General features: G+C 39.1%; 1 protein-coding gene across 1 annotated transcript in view; it reads left to right on the top strand.

The window, feature by feature from the left end:
- Positions 1 to 21,685, top strand: part of LOC133110161 (CUB and sushi domain-containing protein 3-like) — a 317,158-nt gene that overhangs the window by 551 nt on the left and 294,922 nt on the right.

Here is a 21,685-nt window from a genome sequence, read left to right as displayed (position 1 = left end):
TATATTGATTTCTTAACAGTGGGGACGGTTACTTTAAATTAAAGAGACTGATTTAAACATATGCAACTTGATCTGGACCGTTTTACAGAATGGGCTCTCCGAAGCCTCTTCGCCTATACGCTGTGATTTCTCACCTGAAATGTATTTATTTATTTATTTTGACATCTATATATTTATTTTTATTTATGTTAAAACGCAGAGTTTAAAACAGCACAAAACATGGACAGTAGCATGGTATGGAAAATACATTATTTCATATTTGTATTTGAGTTAACGCGAGTAACACGGCAAAAACAGCAGTTAGTCTGTGGTATAAAATAAAATAAAAAACGATTGATAGCCTATCATACAGAGTAACGTCATCTCGGATAAGAGAACATTTGCCTATTGTCACTATTGCAGGTGCTCCTATGCGCAACGATATCATCGTTATAACTGTTGCACTGAAAGATTATGACAAGGGTTCGAGGAAGCTTAAGTGCTTGTTTCATATCTGCCTTTCTGTTTTACAATTTATAAGGCGAATATAGCCAATACACTCCTTAATGATTAAAGTAATGTATTTAGTCTTTAAGCACTTTTCATTATTACGCACGCCGCGCGCGCCCACGCACGCACGCACGCACACACACGCACGAACACGCGCGCGCGCTCACACACTAGTGGAATTTCGGAGATGCTGCTTTTAAAACCTAAGGCTGGCGATTGGACAAATTTAGAGTGGGTGCACGTTCGCTTGCAAAGAAATCCAGTACTTGTTATGCTTGCAGCTGGCTGGTAATGGTGCAAAAGCATCCCATCACGACCCCACGCCATACACGAATTTCAGCATATTTAGAAGAAAGGAGTTATCATTTCAGAATGACCTGGGCGAGTCCTGGTATGTACTGCTTACATCGTAAATATGTATTAATCAATAAGCACCTTTTCTTTCTTTGGCCCTGGTACACGTAGCCTACACGCGATACACAAAGGTAAAATATATGCTTCGGCATTTTATATTTTCACCACCAATACTCATTTGAGTGAAGTCACTTGCAACTTATCACTATAGGGTTAAAGTATATAATCAGCTGAGTTACAACATCAAGATTTCCAAAATGTTCTTTTGACGGTATCGTTGTTATTGCTGGTATGAAACACAGATTTCAAGGCTAATAATCTCATTCTTGATTGATGATTACTCTGTGCTGATGACGGTGCAGAAATAACCCAATGATAATCTAGATGATGTAGCACATATTCTCGTCATCAGCATGTAAGAGAAATAAGATTTGCTTTTTAAATTTGATTTATTTTTTATAAATTTATTTTTTGTTGTCTTGAGAAAAACAACAATTATGTTTAGAGTTGTTTTGTGGTTGCCAAATGGCAAAAAAAAGAAAAAATATCACAGTTAAATGTGCATGCATCTAGTCTTTCTACTTTCTACTCTTAAAATACTTTCTTTAAAGGCAACTAATCATCAGGGGACAAAAAATGGCGAGAGGATGAGCTCTAAAAATCAATTCTGTGCTTTGGTAATAGGACTAGAGAAAATGTAGACCGAATATATTTTCTTTGATTCTTATTGTAGAATCTTAGTCAACAACAGGCAGATATCATGTGAGCAATGGATCAGAGAGCAGAGTACTGAGCTTCGATGATATTTTGACACGCAAGTAGATGTCCAATCTTTTGATCAACAATCTTTATGTACGCACATACACGTACACACAGGCTACACGTAGTCTGTATACACTGAGTCCTCCATAATGTTTGGGACAAAGACCATGTAATTATTTACCTCTGTACTCCACAATGTGAGATTTGTAATAAATAAAATCACGTCGTTAAAGTGCACAATGTCAGATTTTAATAATTGTCGTTTTTATAAAAACTTTTTACCATGTAGAAATTACAAAAGTGTTTTTACATAGTCCCCACATTTCAAGGTACCAGGTTAAAAGCTATGTAATGGAAATGAAAGTAGTTATGTTTCGTTTTTTGTTGTACATCCCTTTCATGGCATGTCTTCCTGATGTCTGTGACCTATCAATATCATCAGTATGGATATCTTATTTGCAGGTTGTCCTACAAGCGATACTACTCTTTGCATTTGAATAGATCGCTATGGGAGTGGAGGGTGGGACTAGATTCAGATGTAACTTATGCTGATACAGTATGTACAGTATGGAACACATTTGTTGGCTAAATGGCTTTAAGTCATCAAGGGTCCAAGGTATCAAATGAGCCTCAAACCACCATGCTGCTGCCAGATATGCAGTACATATGAAAATAGTTTTATTTCCATTCCAATTCCCATAGAGAAAAAATCCCTTTATTAAAATCTGACAATGTGAACTTTATCCACATGAGATTTCTTATTACAAATCTCAAATAGTGGAATACAGAGGCAAATAAATAAATAATGGGTCTTTGTCCCAAACATTATGTACTGCATACACTGATCAGCCACAACATTAAAAGCACCTGCTTAAACCAGCTTTGATTAAAAATGCTTTAAACTGTATAAACTTGTCTATAAACACTTTTGCTGACTAACACATCTGACATCTGTCGTCTCATCTGTTTGCACAGCCACAAATGTTGCCTTTGATATTTCATCAGATATTTATTTTCCATAAAGAGTGAACATACTGTCAAGCAGCTCATTTTGACTTGTCTCTGATGTCTATCTAAGTTTGTTAGACAAGTGATTGCTTAACTGGCTATCTAAAAAAAAATAACTGGTCAACCAAGTCTCAAAACATGCCTTGGTTTAATGATGTGGCAGTTTCATCCTACTCAACCAGAGCAAACTCGTGTCCTCCACGAAATTCAATACAATTCGCAATGCTGGACAGTGAGTGCATTTTTCTTCACAAGTTCATTATTTCTCTGTACAGAGTAACAATTAGCTACCTTCGTCAAGCTGACAGGCTAAGTTAGCTTTACCCACCATTGACAGATTGATTCTATTTCCAATTTAAGTTTCAAATTCATACTTCCAAATGTTTCAAATCTGTAATGCCTTGCTGAGTCCATGCCATGTCTACTCCAAAAAGCATAAAAGCACATTCTTAGCTCTTTCATTCAAACCAACAACAACAACAATGAGCAGCGTAATCCTGTTGTCTGTGCTGCACATTGTTTGGTCCAATCTCTTTATTTCAAGTTTTTTCTTATAATTCATCTTAGAAAACAGTTGATTAGTGAAATATATAGTCCACTTTCTTCATATTTGTGCCCGCCATTTCATTAATTTGCCACTTCTCGCACGCCTTTGCTGGATAACAAATTGAAAATGCGTGCCACACACAGACCTTCAGACTATAACGGGTTGAATAAATTTAGCCCAAATGGATAACAAATTGAGGGGGTGTGTCACTATATGTAAAAGGTAGACCTGTAGCTAAAATATTGGTAATACTATATGTTTTTCTTATGACCAGCAGATGGTGCTGTGGTTCTTGGTTTCCCCATAATTCACACGAAACTGCTTCAGTTAATTTATTGACATGAAATAAGATAACAAATGAGACCTACAAAGGGGTCATTTAAAAAATATATATTCAAAAGATAAGGAGGGCTTTGCCCTGTTAGCCCATTTATACCAGCCACCACTGTATGTATATATATATATATATATATATATATATAGAGAGAGAGAGAGAGAGAGAGAGAGAGACGTGGTAATGAGGCTCAGCTGTTGTTCATCAGACCAAATGTCAGAATGGGGAAGAGATGTGTCATTTGACTGTGGAATGAATGTTGGTGCCAGACAGGGTAGTATCTCAGAAACTGCTGATCTCCTGTGATTTTCAGGAGTATCTAGAGTATCAGTATCTAGAGTTTGCAGAGCATGGTGTAAAAAACAAAAAAACATCCAGTGAGCAGCAGTTCTGCGGGCAAAAACGTGTTGTTAATGAGAGAGGTTAGAGGAGAGGGGCCAGACTGGTCAAAGCTGACAGGAAGATGACCTAGAATAACCACACATTACAACAGTGGTATGCAGAAGAGTATCTCTGTACTCACAATGTGTAAAACCTCTAAGTGGATAGGCTACAGAAGCAGAAGACCAAATAAGTTGAATAAATACCTAAAAAAGTGCTCACGGAGTGTATATATATATATATATATATATATATATATATATATATATATATATATATATATATATACAGTGATTACCATAATTCATTGGACAGTGACACATTTTTTGTTCTTTTGGTTCTGTACTATAACACATTGAGTTTGAAAGGATACAGTGACAATGATGATTAAGTGCAGACTATCAGCTTTAATTCTTTTGGTCCTCCCATTTTAAGGTAGCTATTAGTAAGGTATTTGAATTGGCTTCATAGATGTGTTTTGTTTGGCAGGTGTATTCACTTGTGTCATTAGTGAATGCAGAAGAGCTGTTGATGTCTAGTCTTGACCCTAGACTTTGCAATTGCCTTTGGAGATTGTTGTTGGGTGGCACAACATGAGGAAGACAGCAGTGTCAATGCAAATCAAGCAGGCCATCATAAGGCTCAGAAATGAAAATCACTCAATCAGGAACATTGCACAAACCCTGGGCATACCCAAGTCATTATTAACAAGAAAAAATAAACTGATGAACTCAATGTCTGTGGTCATACACTGTACAATGTAACATGTCTCCTATCACAGATATTGGCCTGTAGTAGTTTTATAAATTAAAAAAAAACTCATACAAGATTATTACCTATTGTTGGCTTACTAACAATAGCTAGCTCATATAAAAAGACAAAAGTAGACTGGTGTCTTACACTTCAGCTTTAAATTCTAACTTTGTACAATATTGGAAATTCTCAGGCCATTACAGCCAGCCAGCTAAGGTTACCAAACATAACTGAATTTAGGTAGCTAATAACAGCCGCTACCTACCATTACTGAATGCTAATGCTAACCAGCAATTAGCCACCAAGGCAACCCATTCTTTCACTGTACAGTCGCACCATTGTACAACCAGTCCATACACATTTCCTCTTGCGCTCCTCCTCCACCTTCTATTAGCCACATGCTTTTCGAATACAGTACACAAAGAACAACAGAAAAAGGTCACGTTAAGAAACGTCCAGAACATTTTAGAATAGCAAATACAGGTAGATAAGCAAGGTATTGGGCAGAAGTGAACACAGTCACAGATTGGCAGTGCATCCCAGTGATGACTGAGCATGGTTGTTTTATATTATTATCAAGTTGACAATCCTGCACATTATGCCATTGTCAGCTTTTATGTAAGGGTGTTCATATATTTTGGTTTCATCTCACAGAAATTACTGCACTTTTTTATACATAGTCCTAATCTTGGATTGCTTTTGGAGTTTGTCAACATGAAGCAGACTTGTGCCAATAAAAGTTAAGGAGGCCATTATGAGATTGTGAAATAAAAACTGCCAGAGACTAAGGCAAAACAATAGGTTTACCAAAATAAACTGATTGGAACATCATTAAGAAGAAAGTGAGCAGTGGCGAGCTCTGTAATCACAAAGGGACTGGCAGACCAAGGAATGACCAAATAATTATCCCTATAATGAAGAAAAGCTTTTTTAAAAAGTATTGGGTTCACCTACCAGTAACAACATGCAGATAAAACTTGGCTATCTAACCTGCCTATCTATCTAAGCTCAGGAGGTATTAGACCCTAGTCTACACTTGGTATTGTTATGCCGGGGGGAACAGAGGAACCAGTCGCAGACAGGGGGGCAGAAAAATGGCAGGTTTTAATACAGCAGGGGCAGACAGAGCGTAGTCAAAAAACAAGCCAAGGTCCAAATCCAGGGGGTCAGTCCAAACAGGCAGAGGTACAAAAATCCAAAACACAAAGAAGAGTCCAAGGAAGCAGGCAGGGGTCAAAACCAGAAAACCAGATAACCAAATAACCAAGGGCAAGGGAAAGGGAAAGGACTCAGGAACAAGGGCAAGGGCAAGGAAAACAAGGAGGCTAGAACTGGGGGACGGAATACAAGGGCTCGGGAACAGAACAGGACAAGACGAACTAGCAGCGTGCAACTGAAAAGGACAGGTATAAATACACAGGGGAATGAGACAAACTAGGCGGGGCATGGGAGTGAGGGCGGTCTAACAAATAAACATCAGGTGAGACACATGAAATGGTAATGGGACAATAACGAGGGGGAAACAAAAACGCAGACTGGAATCACAAAGACACACATGTAATACAAACGGCTCCGGACTAGGGAGTAGACAATTTGCAGAGAATCAGGAGATGCAGATAATGATGCAGGTAATCAGTGATAGAATAGGGAGGTGGAGTTACAGAACAGAATTGAAACTGGAGATGCATTAGTAAGTTAGTTAAGTGATTTAAATTACAAATACCCAAAACTAGTTGTTAGTTTGTTGGTTTGACAAACATATTTGTGTGTTAGTATAATTAGTACTGTACAAATTCTATGTTAGTTGGGATTAGTATATTAGTGCTATGTACAAACATGAAATGGAGAGAAAGCAGGAAGTAAGGAATGTAAGATTGGAAGGAAGACTGAACCCCGGAACTACCGTAAACACCCGAATAGTGGGGCATGCAGACAAGGGAGTGACTGGGCTAGAAAACATTCAGACTCAGACATCACAGGGGAAGACGAGTGCAAAGACTAACGAATATAAACAGAACACCAGACATGAATAAGAAAAATAATAAATTACAAGAATAAATAATACTAAACAATGATACACTAACACACAGAACACAGGAACATAACAGGTATGGTTCAAAGATAGCTAGCTATGGATTATGAAAGTAGTAAGCACTACCGAGTTATCCAGCTACCTCAGTAATTCATGAAAAGGGGCACCGGTCTTTCCTTCAGTAGGTCAGACATATTTGTAATCAAACTTTGTATTTGTAATCAATGATTCTTCACCAAACAATTTTTCACCAAACTCAAGTAGGCTAGTAATTCGCTACAGCATGCTGTCTGCTGCCTTCTTCCGTATTAGTGCTGTGCTGAATATATACAATTCATAAATTGCCAATGACAAAAAGTATGTATTTAAATGTATTTATACAAAAAACATTACATTATACCATTCATATTTGCAAAACATTTGGATGGAAACTTAACTATTGACTACTGTAACACTAATAGCTTGCTCCACAAAACAGCAAATCATGTTGCGGCAACTCAATCCATAAAACATGCAGACATGATGAAGAGGTTTAGTTGTTTTTTGTCCAAACATTAAAATGGAAAAGGTGCATCTTCTAAGCGACTTTGACTATGGTATGATAGATTGTGCCAGGCATGATGGTTCCAGCATCTTAAACAGGTGTCGTCCCTGGATTTTCACATACTTCAGTCTCTAGTTTATACAGAGAATGGCTTGATAAGCAAAAACATCCAGTGAACATCCTTTGTGCAAATAAGACCTGTTAATGAGAGATGCAAGAGAAGGATGGGCAGACACATTCAACCTAAAGAAAGGCCACACATATTTCAATAACATCTGTTTACAACAGTGGTGTCTTTCGCTAAATGCACAACGGTTCGAACATTGAAGCAGATGGGTTATAGCAGCAGAAGACCATGTTGGGATCCGCTCCTGTCAGCTAAGGACAGGGAGTTACAATGGGCACATGGTCATCAAATCTGACGAATCTCGATTTGTGCTCCTGCCTTGTGTGAATGGTGCAGGCTGCTGGTGGTGGTGTAATGATGTGGGGAATGTTTTCACACATAAGCACCTTGTTGAATCAATTAAATCGGGCTGGTCTGGAGGCAAAAGGGGTCTGGATTTGAAGATACAGTGCCATTAAGATGGCTGACTGTCATCTGTGTCTGTTTAGTTCTTTTACACGGATAAAGTGAAAATTCATGGCATGGATCATTGGACCAGTATGTTCTGGCTCATCTTGTGTCCCAATTCATTTTCTGTTTTGGCCATTAGCTTTATGTGTAGGCATCTTAGAATATGGTGATAGACCTGACTCTGTATATTATCGATCAGATAGAACTGTGTTATTTGCATGTTTCAGGCTGAGTTCCATTAGTTTAGTTCCAGTGTCATTTGCGACACAAGCAAAGGTTACATTTTTGGGTCCTAAATACTCAATACTCAATCAAGGTTTTCAATTTGAGCTGCCTGTCGCAGTGCCTATAAGTGGGCCAGATGTGTGGAGAAATCTGAGGTCTAATTGTTACTGCCATATTTAATGTTTTGACTCCATTGGACCCATCATGGAAGCAATGCCACCTCAGAAGCATTGATCACAGCCCCATGAAATCCCTTGTTAAGACACAATGACACATTGCTTTACAAGCTTATTCACACAGACCAGAACTGAGAAACTGGGAAAGAGCCAATCTGGAGCTAATCCATTCTGGGTCTATACTTTTCAGGCAGTATTTATTTGTGTTGGATATCTGCAGAATGGTGTGTTCCCTACACCATAAAGACAGACAAATAAACTGATGACTCTGATGTGTGCTTTGTCCAAGCATTTCTTTGCAGTTTTCCAAACATAATATAACATAACATAATAGCAAGAACAGGCCATTCATCCCAGCAATGCTCACCTTTTCCTACCATTAAATTGTACCTTCTGCTTAGTTGCCTAAAAGCTAAGTAGTATCTAGTACTGTATCATTGTATCATCTTGAAAACTCTTAGTGTTTCTGCCTCCACTACTTGTCCTGGCAAGCTATTGCACGCAGTGACTACACTTTGTATGAAAAAATACTTCCCAATATCTATGCGGAATTGATCCTTTGCTCATTTCCACGTATGCCCTCTCGTTCTGCTAACCGAGCTCACCTTGAAGAATCCCTGAAGAAAATCAATCAAATCAAATCCCCACTAAGTCTCCATTTACTAAGATTAAAGATATTAAATATCTTCAGTCTTTCCTCATAACTTTAATTTTCGATACATGGAATCAATCTGGCTGCCCTTCTCTGAACCTTTTTCCAGTGCCTTTCTTTGCCTTTCCAATTGTCTTTAGCTGTCTATATCTGCAAAATAATTGTCAAACATGTCTGTTTGTGGTTAACTATACATTATTATGTATAATTTCACAGTGCACCCATTAACAGGTCATTAGTGAAGCTGCAGTCATCACATTGTACCTGGTTAAACAGTTAGCAAACTAGCAGGCTAGCAACTCGTAGTCATGTAGCTAGTTTTGCAAGTTATGAAGTCCTATTTTTCAGAGGTTACTATTGCTGGTTTACTAGATTGTTGGCTGTCTGAGTAGAAGTAGTAGTAGTAGTAGTAGTAGTAGTAGTAGTAATAGCAGTAGTAGTAGTTGTCATAGTAGTGCTTTTCCAAGCATGCAAATTTCCTCAAGACGTGTTGAATTAATTTATATGCAGACTGTATTAAGAATATAACATGTATTTCTTGGTGCTGTGAAGCTGTTGGAGGGAACATTTAAGTGCTAGGGATGTGACATGAAGAACCAGTACACCAGCAAAGCTTAATTCTTCCTTTAAGAAATGATTCACCACTGAGAGAAAGAAGCAATCAGCTGCTATCTGCATCCAGTCCAATACCCCACTGGGCCATTCAGATTACATTATTATCACGCTCACACATGAATTCAGGTTTCTCTGTCCTGCAGCGTTCAATCAGAAGGAAATGGAAGGCTTAGGCTTCAGGTGGCTGCTCTTGGGAAGAGATGGGGGAGGGTAGGGTGATATACATAATAGTGTAATTATGTTGATGGAAGTACCTGTCTATGACACAACAAATAAGCATGTTTTCCCAAGCTATCAAGAGCCCCTTGCTGGACACAACAATCCATTTGACTCCAGAGAATTTGAGTGACGAATAAAGGACCATAGATACCAGATCAGCAGAGGGACGCAGGTGAAGACAGTGTATTAATTGAAGCTGCTGGGTTTAGTGAGGGAAATTATTCAAGAATGCACCAATTTCCTTGGGTCTTGAATCTCAACAATTTCCTCTGAGAAACAACATTTGATATGCTCCTCCTGTTTCATATTTTACACTGGTGAAGCTTTCACTGTAGTGCTTTTATATTGACCTGCATAGAAACCAACACAGTGTGCACCATAGTGGGGGTGGGTGAAAACACTAAATCAGTTAGTCTGCATCTTACCATGGAGTATAGTGTGTGGCCACATTGATCATGGACCACATATATGTTATTTGTGTTGTGCTTGACGGGCAGAGAAGTTTTATGATCAATAATTGATCTGTGCTGAAGTCAGGAATGTGTATGTGTGTGGTGGCAGCAAGGATGGTAGCAATGACTTCTAAGTTGCATTCCATAAGGGTCTCTACCTTGTGAATAAATAATGATAACATGGTGTCCGATAATGAAAACAAAAAGAAACAATCACAAATGCAACACAGGCTCTTCTTCAAATGCTTACTTCTGTGGCACATTCTTTTAATTCACTGTTGTGAAAACATCACATTTCCCAAGCAAGTGTGATGTAATCAAAGCCAGAGAAGGCACCTGTAGTTGTAGTGGAGAAGGGGCTTATAACCACCGGGTTTTAGAAACAGTTCCCATGTGAGACACTGCTGCTGTACCCTTGAGCAAGTTCCTCCCTGGAAGTGGCTGTATACGTGGGTAATATGCACCTGAACAAAGGGTGTCTTCCAGGAGAATGTATTGTATAATAAATAATATAACAGGGCTGCAGAATGTAGTGTCAGTCCTGCAGTGGAAAGTCCACTTAAGACTGATTCATTTTCTTTTTTCTTACCGGTCCCCAGCACAGATGGATTATTGCATTACCAGAGGGATTTTCAAACTCTCTTTAAAATGTCAAGTGTTTCTGCTGGATATGTGGCTCTTTTCTCTCATTCTCCCACACTTCCATACAAAACTACATGCATGCACATACACGCACACACTCAAAGCGGAACATTCAAGCAGGCACATGCCCACGCGGTTCACGCAAATGTGCAGGTGCACTCAAACACACGTCCACACGGACCCTTTTCAAAGCCTGGGTAGTCACTGTCTGGTGTGATATTGATCCATGTTCCTGGTGAAATGACTGTCCTGCTGCATTGCTTTCATGTTAGACAATGCATGCAGTTCATTAGCATTGAATTTTCTCTGCAGATTTCTACAACTATTCAGAACAAAATATGACCTACAATCCAGAAAGGTCTCACCGCAAGAAAAATGCCTTGATCTCCCTTTTACAAAGGTTGGCTTACAAAGGGGAGGCGATTATGTCATTAAGCCTGGTATAAATTCTAAAGTCTAAAGGTCAGGTAAACGTATCCTATATCTGCAGTTTTGACCTTGAGACCAAGTTCTGACAAACGGGAATTATCAGAAGTAGACAGGTCAGTGCCCCGACATAGGGGGTACCCCAACAGATCCGACAGTTCTTCTCCTCGGCTTGTTAGAGAACCAGGCACCGTCAAACTCCTCATTATTTAGAGCTAATTAAATACATACTTATGAAAAATGAATATCCCCTGGGTATAGGTACTGTTGAGGTCTTCTATATAGCAGCCCTAAATTAGTTTTGATCATTAGCACAGTCGTTAAGGTTAAAATTGTTGCTGGGAAATCTTTTTTTCAAAAGGCCACGTGTAAGTAGACATACTGTACTTAACAGTATTGTCACAACGAGCATGTTCTCCCCGTGTCTGCGTGGGTTTCCTCCGGGTACTCCGGTTTCCTCCCACAGTCCAAAGACATGCAGGTTAGGCTGATTGGAGAGTCCAAATTGCCCATAGGTATGAGTGTGTGAGTGAATGGTGTGTGTGCCCTGCGATGGACTGGCGACCTGTCCAGGGTGTATTCCTGCCTTTCGCCCAATGTATGCTGGGATAGGCTCCAGCCCCCCTGCGACCCTGTTCAGGATAAGCATGTTAGGATAATGAATGAATGAAGGTTGTAAAGGAGATTTTCCTTTCTGACCTCTCACAACCAATTCCCTGCTAAAAATGAATACATTTGCACATACACACACACTAACTCTAACAGAGCTTATATGAGTCCAGGAGGTATCAATTGTACTTCATCAGAGTCAATTTAGCAATAAACATTTACAATGCATATACATCGCCATGCTGCTGGAATACTTCTATTTACAGCACTTGTGCGTTTTGGCTGGCTGTTCCACTTTGCAGTTAAGTAAGCTACATGTGGATTATTGACTGATGTACAATTTAGCTGTAAGATTGCAGCCAGTCAGCCATACCTGTTCTTGGATGTGGCCCTTGATCCTACTGGATGGTTGTCTGGTTACACTGCCTTCCTAAAGGAAGGCACTGCTACTACTGCACACTATTACTATGTGCTTATCCACTATTACTTCCATACAGTAAATATGTCAAGTACCTAAGCCACACATCACAATGATATCTGCTAAACAAATAAGCAATGTAGTGTGTAAATAATGAGTCTGTCAGGCTGAGAAACCAGATGCAACCAGGAAGTAAGTAGAGTTGTAGGTTTTATTTTCAACGATCACAGGAGAGGTAGGCAGAGGCTTGGCCGTTGTCACAGGCGAGAGGTTCGTAAACAGAATAGCAATCCAAGAAGTTCACAGTACAGATAGAAGTCTACTAAACCAGAAGTGGGTTGATACACAAAGCAGACAATCAGGAAAACACTTGAGAGAATGCGGAAGACACATAACAATCTAGCAAAGTAAATGTGGAGACCTACACATATACAGTGCTCAGCGTAAATGAGTACACCCCCTTCGAAAAGTAACATTTTAAACAATATCTCAATGAACACAAAAACAATTTCCAAAATGTTGACAAGACTAAGTTTTATTTAACATCTGTTTAACTTATAACATGAAAGTAAGGTTAATAATATAACTTAGAGAACAAAATTCTTACTCTTACTCAAATTAGGGTGATGCAAAAATGAATACACCCCACTGAAAGTCTCTGGAGCAAAGCTAAATTTTAGACTACAAATGTCTAATTTAACAATAATCAACCACAGGTGAGTAATTATTCATTACACAGGTGTCCAGCAGACTGTTGACTATAAAAGGGTGTTACTTCCCTTCCCATTTCATGTTGTTAGCAATGGCACCACATGGAAGAGAAATGTCGAGAGACCTGAGAAAGAAAATAATTTCTTTACACCGCAAAGGTGAAGGCTACAAGAAGATCAGCAAAGCTTTACTTATCAGTCAGAATACTATAGCAAAAGTGATACAAAAATTTAAAAAAGATGGAACTGCAACCATCTCACAGAGACGTCCAGGCCGTCCATGGAAGTTACCACCTCGACAGCAGCATCTTCTGATGAGAAGGGTCGAAGAAAATCGGCATGTAAGTTCACTGCAGTTATCTAAGGAAGTAGAAAGCCAAACTGGGGTGACTATTTCTCGTGACACAATACGGTACACTGCAGAGGAATGGCATGCGTGGGTGCCGTCCACGAAGGAAGCCTCTCCTAAAGCCCATGCACAAAAAAAGCCCGCCTAGAGTTTGCCAGGGCCCATGCTGACAAAGATGAAGACTACTGGGACTCTGTACTCTGGAGTGATGAGACCAAGATAAATGTTTTTGGAACTGATGGCTTCAAAACTGTATGGCGTCGCAAAGGTGAGGAATACAAAGAAAAATGCATGGTGCCTACAGTGAAACATGGTGGTGGCAGTGTCCTTATGTGGGGTTGCATGAGTGCTGCTGGTGTCGGGGAGCTGCATTTCATTCATGGCATCATTAATTCACAGATGTATTGCTCTATACTGAAAGAGAAGATGCTACCATCACTCCGTGCCCTTGGTCGTCATACACTTTTCCAACATGACAATGATCCTAAACACACATCTAAGGCCGCTGTTGGATTTCTGAAGAAGAACAGGGTGAAAGCAATTCAGTGGCCAAGTATGTCTCCTGATCTGAACCCAATTGAACACCTGTGGGGAATTCTGAAGAGACATGTTGAGCACCACTCTCCATCCAGCATCCAGTCTCTAAAAGAGGTCATTCTTGAAGAATGGAAAAAGATCGATGTAGCAAAATGTTGTCTACTCCATTCATTCATTCCATGCCTAGAAGACTTGGTGCTGTCATTAAAAATCATGGGGGCCATACAAAGTACTAGATGTAGTTTTTGTTGTGGGGTGTACTCATTTTTGCATCGCCCTTATTTGAGTAAAACTGAAAAATGTGGAATCTAAGTTATATTATTAACCTTACTTTCATGTTATAAGTTAAACAGAAGTTATATTAAACTTGGTCTTGTCAACATTTTGGAAATTGTTTTTGTGTTCATTGAGATATTGTTTAAAATGTTACTTTTCAAAGGGGGTGTACTCATTTACGCTGAGCACTGTATATAAACAGGTGAATTAAAGTGGAATGACCATCAGGTGAGAGAATGGAAATGAGGAAATAACAGGTGAAATGAATGACTGGAGTGAGGAGTATGGAGCGAGAGTTAGGACAAAACATAACATGAAACCAACAACGCAAAATAGAATGTAACACGGGGTGTGACAATGGTAATAAAAACAGATGAGACAAATAAATGCAATGAGAAACACGAAACCGACAATAACATGAAAATAAGTGATCTGAAACATAAAACATTAATGAGGAAAAACACAGAATGTTGCATTTACTTTAATTCATAAAATGCTTCAAATGCTTATCTTATCAGTTTGAATAATCCAATCTTGTTTATATGAATATAAATTTGACACCATACATGTGGCTGAACAAGTTAAATTCCCCCCGCCCCTATTTTGGAATTTCCAATTATCTGCAGCTGCATCCATGTTAATGTGTGAACCCAAATCAAGACATTTCCGAGTGAAGACATTCCTGGTTTTACTCCAAAACACACAGGGTCAGCTGTACTAAGCCTTTTGCAACGATTTGATGCATTCCGCCCAGGAGACATGCGTCTTATGTATCAAACAGGAGCACGGGGCTTGAACTTCAGTATGCGTGTGATCTAGGTGAATTATCACACTTGCATATGCTTTTAAGGGTGGATCGTGCAAATAAAGGGCGGAGATATTATAAGTGTGGGTTGTAATTTCTAATTGAAATTTCTTCGCCTCTAAAGAGAAGGCGTAAACCAAGGCAATAGACAGAGACACAGATCTAGGCTTTGAAGGTGCACTGAAATAATCTTGTATGAAGAATCACACTATTTCAACCCCCAGAGCAAGAAATCATCAGATTATTCATAGTTTATATTAATTAATGATTGCAGCCAAGAAATAATTAAGGCTCAGTGTTTGCCACAGAAAATATTGACAAAATAATGTATTAAATTAGCCAATATCTCATGCAAAGCAGTTGGAAGTGACTGAAATAACTTGCTCAACCCTACTGACAGTAACTGATGTTTAAAAAATCAGTGTTGCCGCTAGTAAAAAAAATATGAGTAGGCTAAATGCAATGATGCTGCTTTTAATCGCTTTTGTCCATCTCAGAAAGAGCGTGTGTTTGTTTTGATTAGTCATCCTACAAAACAATGACGGAAAAGAAACAGGGAATTCAAGGGACTGCCAAAAAAGAGAAAATCACCTGCCACTTCTGTAACAAACACCCAGTCATGCAATTAATTACGCTATTGGGAGAAATAAAAGATGTACTGGAACCTCCCACACAGTGTTCCCATTCTATCCTGGCAATAGACAAGCTCATTGCAATGTCACATCTCGCATATCCTGTCACAGCTGCAATATGTACACATTTTGTCCTGCTCTGGATATGCTTTTTTACGTGGCAGCCGATACATGGATATCGCCAGAATCCATCCATCCATCCATTCATTATCCTAACCCGCTTATCCTGAACAGGGTCGCAGGAGGGTGGAGCCTATCCCAGCATACATTGGGCAAAAGGCAGGAATACACCCTGGACAGGTCGCCAGTCTATCGCAGGGCACACACACCATTCACTCACACACTCATACCTACGGGAGACAATTTACACTCTCCAATCAGTCTAACCTGCATGTCTTTGGACTGTGGGAGGAAACCGGAGTACCCAGAGGAAACCCACGCGAACACGGGGAGAACATGCAAACTCCACACAGAGAGGCCCCGGCCGACCGGGATTCGAACCCAGGACCTCCTTGCTGTGATGCGGCAGTGCTACCCAGTCTAAACACATCTTTTAACAGTGCTGTTTAAGATTGCAAAATGCGTTTCGTAGGCAGTCCCATTCACTGATTGCGTAATTAGTTGTAATCTTCGTAAATAAGACGCTAATTTCGACAGACTGACTGCACCAACACACCCTCGTCAAGTTGTATTTCGCGCTGTCAGCTTCATGTACGTAAATCTGGCCCATGGTGTAGCCAGCTGCTTCTTTCCCACCACAGACTAGAGTCGGAGGAAGACGTTTCATATACAGATTTGACATGCAGTTCTATCAAACTGAACCCTCCCATACCCTGGGTAGCTCAATCGCCAGCAGCGCATCACCCAGTGGAGCTATTGGCACTGGCATATCCTGAATTAGATCCGGGACCATGGGGCTCATCATTGCACCACAACAAAATGAGTCAGCAACCTTTCTTTCATTAAGATGGAATAATGTTACAACATCAAAATAAAAAAGTATTGTTTCCGTATTGCTGTATCTGTGTAAATACACATGTAAGAACCATATGCATTTTATCACAATGTATTTGCCATTAGTATAAGTACAGAGCATTTTGAAATCTCAGTAGTAAAGATAAAAATAATGTCATTAAAAAAGAACAACTATATATATATATATATATATATATATATATACATATACATATGTAAAGCCTACATTTGTCAGCTTTTTCGATCCTACTCCTTCATTAGGTGGCTATAAAATATATGCAACTGTATATGCAAGTTCTTTCACCCTGCAATCATGACATGACCTTCAAACATTACAGTTCAACATTCAAAGTCTTCAGCATACATCGGAAGCTAGGTGCAGTGTCATGATAGCAGTGGGAAGCTTATATTCCCACTATAAACAGTAGGTGTAGTTCGTAACTCTTACAGCACAGAGTTCAAATGAAGAGCTAGAGGGGTGAGAAAGAAACAGAAGATATCCAGGAGGAAACAAGCAGACCAGTTCCACCTCCCCTGCCAGACGGTCAGGGAGTATGAAGAAGAAGTCTGAGGATAGGGCTGCTCAGGTTGCAGTGTTGTCTGGGGCGATCCATATTTCAGTATTAGGTTTTGCTGAAATGATGCTTCTATGACTCAAGAGTCTATAACTTGCTTTCTGACAATATCTTTCAGAATAGCACATAAAATAATACAATTAAATTAAAAGGTACATAATGATCACTCCTGTATGGAGAGGCTGAAGTATACCTGTAATGCACTTTTTTCAGTAATGCAATTTGAATCTAAGGTGAATCATTTCTGTTACCTCTTTGTGATTTGGCCTCTTGAGTTTAGCATTAGTCGTCAGTAAACTACAGGTCTAGATAGGATGTACTGCAATATGCAAACCACTTAGTCACGGAAACAGGGTGGCCAGGTTACAGTTTGATAAAAGTGCCTGAAATAAGGTCTTTGGGACAGATGAGACCGAGATTGGTTTCCTTTTTCCTTTTTTTTTACTCTTTATGCTTACTTGCTCGCATTGTACAGGCATTATGATAATTTTATTCAAAGTGATTTTGTTCCTATGTTTGCCCTTCTTAACAGCTAAGCCCCCCAACAGTAATAACAATAACAGGCACTGTCATGTCTCACTGTAAATTATAAAATTACTTTAACACAAGTAGCCTACCTCTTAATAACAAAAGCATGAGTTGCAAGTCATATCATTTAGCCTTCATGGAGTTTTGTACTCAAAATACAATGTACCATGTGTAATTCATCACATTTAAGAACTACAGTTAAAAAAATTCCTTGCATTCATCAGAGGCCAAGCATTGACCTTGTGGCTGCATGCGGTTTACTCATGCACTGCTGAGTTCATGTGCTTCAGTTACTGTAATTATTTACTAATTACCATGTGTTTTTGCTCATTATTGCACTGCAAATCATTATTTATTCTGTCGTAATGGAAATATGTAGTATATAGAAATGTGTAGATGCAATGACAGTGCCCTTTATAGGATTTAAACCTGCAAACTTCTGGTTACTTATGCATTTTATGGCTTGAGTGTTATACCAAGCCTTTTTCATTGTTTTCATAAGGTGGTAGCATAGATGCTATCGCTACACGAAGTGCCAGGATGAGGAACTTGAATCCCAGGCTAAACGTCTAAACGGCTAAATTTGTTTGCTCTACAGACTGACATAGTCACCTTATACTATACCAGGATGATTGATTATCTCAGGCATTAAACTCTCTTTCAAAGGCTCTCTTGAACTCACTTTTTGACTCATAGTAGTTGTGTCTCTAACCACTTTTATGCTTGCCTAGGTGCTGTGTTTTTAGGGTCACCATGAAGTAAACATTGTCATGATACACTAGCATTTATTGTATTTTCCTTTCAGCAAAAAGGTTGAATTAGAAGCTCCACCGCTATTCCAAGGTGAATGCTCCAGTTAAGCACAAAAAACTGGATCTGTCCCTGCAGACTGTACTTTTGTTTCATTTGGAGGAGTTGTCACCTGAAAGAAACACTGTGTTTGCAAATTCTTTGACATATCCAATCTGATAGCTGACACTTAAACTTTTCCCAGCTGTCTTTCCTCAAGTATTCTACACAATTTATGACAACAGTCTCAAGTAATGGATGTAGTATATCTGAAGACAGCTTGACATTTTCAGATGTCTGCCAGACATCTGAAAATCCAATTTAGCCTTCCTTTTAATGGACACAGCGTTGTTTTCATTGAAGAAAAATCTGAACGTAGAAGTGTTTTTTTTTTTTCAGAGATTTTTTATTCAGTTTTTTTTCTGGGGGGGGGGGCATTGTACTTATAGATCCAATATTCCCTTGTGGTCAGTGTTGTCCATTTTCAGCAAATGTACATGTATGCATGTGTATGTAAAATCTCACATGAACATGAAGTCCATGAAAGTCCATGTCCAAGTACAGTGAAGAGTGCCCTCCTCTCCATGTGTATGGCCGTTAAAGGAATCGCAGTGTCCTGTAGTTTCATGGACACTACAGAACTTCTGTTCCAGAGCTGTTGGTTCCTGTGGATATTATGACAAACACAAATACATATGTTTTTATTTCGCTGTGCTGTTATATTCCAATAATCTGCTTCAACACCCTTTCATGCAATTTAAATAGTTTAAAATGGTTGGATTTCATTAATCCAAATATAAAGATCTTAAAGCTTCATTCATTTGTGACAAATTGATGTATTGATTCATTTTACCTTGGCATGTATTTTCATAGAGTTGAAAGCGCAGCGCAAGTTTATTATGTTTTTTTTTTATGTTTACTTGTTTCGTTTGTTCCACTTCACAAGCAGTGGTTCATATTTTATGGGCTGGAAATATATACTGTAGCATATCAATAATGCATAAGAATGAATTGCTTTTCAAGGCTGGTTATGCTTTATGGTTGGCTGTGGTCTGTATCCACCTGCTTTAGTGAAATCCAGGTTCATTATAACTTGTGTAGTACATTAAAATAAAAAAGAAATTGGACATGTAAATGTAATTTACAAATCATTAAATCATATCTATAGTATGTGGAGGCCGTGCAGAATGGAGGGCTACCATAAAAGTTATAGTTTAACCACATGGAAATCAGCACTGAAAAGAACTTCAAAAAGGTGTCAGATTTTAATAGAGATTTAGTTTAGGTGAAAAAATTTTAATCACAGCTTTGAAGCAGCATCACTGCTGCAGTTCCACTGCTCTGTCTGTTGCTGGGTTACAGTATTATATAATTGACAGAAATAGTGTAGTCTCCCCTATAGCAGGTCAACCGGTACATGTAAATAATAATTGGATAGCCAAAGTACGTTTATAAGGATTTGATATTGTACCCATGACATTTATTATTTGAATTATATGAGCTACAAATTAGTCTTTGTTTAGATTTAATTCCTGTTCCATAACAGCTTTTCGTAGAAACCCCAAACCTGCCTGATTTTGGTGCTTTTTTATGTTTGCTTATTTCAGCAGCTGTGCATGCATGTAATAGACAGTACGTTCTAAACACTTGCATACATTGTACAAACTATTATTAATACTAGATGATAAAAAGGTCTTAACTCATGCTCCCTGGAACATGTTTCCTGGAGCTGTTCTTCTTCAGGGTTCCTTGACAGTTCCTCTCGACATACCCCCACGTTACCGCAGAAGGAAGAACATTCAAGCAGAGCACAGCAGAACACAACACCTCACATGGCCAGATGGTCTCACAGTAAAGGCCAAAAAGATGTATGGTGTTGCCTTTGTGCTGTACACAGGGTGAACTTGTTCAATTGCATGATGGACAATGGGCTGAGTGACTAGCCTATTGATTTCTGACTGAGCACAGATGCTGTAGATACATGTCTGCTTCTAGTACTGAGGACAGACGATTTATCTTGCACCGTGATACTTAGTCTTTCCAAGAAATCCTCATCAATAATCACCATGAAGAATATGCGTTATTGGAACTGGGTTAAGTACGCACACATTCATGCATACACCCAAAACATATAATTTAATGTTATGTGTTTCATACAACATTACATTTCATGTCATGTTATGTTAAAACTCTAGATGTGAGAGAATGAGTCCTTCCTACATCATACCATACAAAGGCCATGGTTTTAATAAAAATGTCAGGCAGAGAGAAATTCAGCATTCAGGAGCTTTACTTGGACTGATTGATTTGAGCTGGTTGTGTTTTTACGCGTGTGTGGAAGGTGTGCATGCATACTCTTGTGTGTGAATCCTGTACATTGTGTGTTCTTCTGTGGCTTTGCATGATGCAGCTTTGTTCAGACCTTTCTGTTTCCCAACTGCCCAAACCTACCTCTCCACAGCTGCTGTTGCTCATTGTAATTTAGGGTGGATGTCACCCCGTGTTTGCCGTCCTCTCTCTCTTTTGCTCACCCTAGGGGCATTCAGCGGACTCAAACTGCACTTAGTAATTTGTAGTTGAGGCCTCAGGATATTTAGGCAGTCACTTGTGTGTGTGTGTTAATCCTTTCGGTTATACTCCTGCATGCCTGTTTATGATTTGTTTCCTGCTCTTGTACCCTCCTAATGCTCTGCAGTCATCTTGTATAAAGACGTACATCATGTAAATGAATTATCACAGAAACGATAAGAGGAAGGAGGGGTAAGCTGCACTACAAGGACAGTAAATACTTAATTGAATACATGCAAAGCATATTTGCTATTGTACTTATCTACAAAAATAATTCTCTATGCTATCTGGGCCACTTTTTCCCCTGGCAATCTGTTTATGGGGGATGAAAGTGGGGAGGGAATGAATTTTGTTTTTATATATTTATTTATTTACTTTGTGCTTCCAGGGTGGCAACCCATGCAACACTGGAAGCACAATTCCAAGTTGCTGTGGACACAAATTTGAATAAAAGTCAGCAGCTAAGGGCACCAGCCGACTTAAAACTTTCTGCTCACTTCTCGCTGGTTCAGCTGTAGTGCTGGAAAGCCATCCTACCTTCCCATAAGTGATCCTGACACATGCATCACCCAACAATCTGGCCCATCTGATCCATTTCAACCCCAGCATGCTAGTTACACTCTGCGGGGACTGCCTTTCTACAAATACATCACTTTTACTTTTAAAAGTTTTAAGTTTTAGGCAAAATCACACACAGTCAAAGTCATAAGCAATGTGTAAAATGGC

The sequence above is a fragment of the Conger conger genome, chromosome 1 (assembly GCF_963514075.1).
Source record: "Conger conger chromosome 1, fConCon1.1, whole genome shotgun sequence".
In the NCBI taxonomy this organism is placed as follows: Eukaryota; Metazoa; Chordata; class Actinopteri; order Anguilliformes; family Congridae; genus Conger; species Conger conger.
The sequence above is the reverse complement of the archived record's forward strand: the minus strand, read 5'-3'. Positions and strand labels throughout refer to the sequence as shown.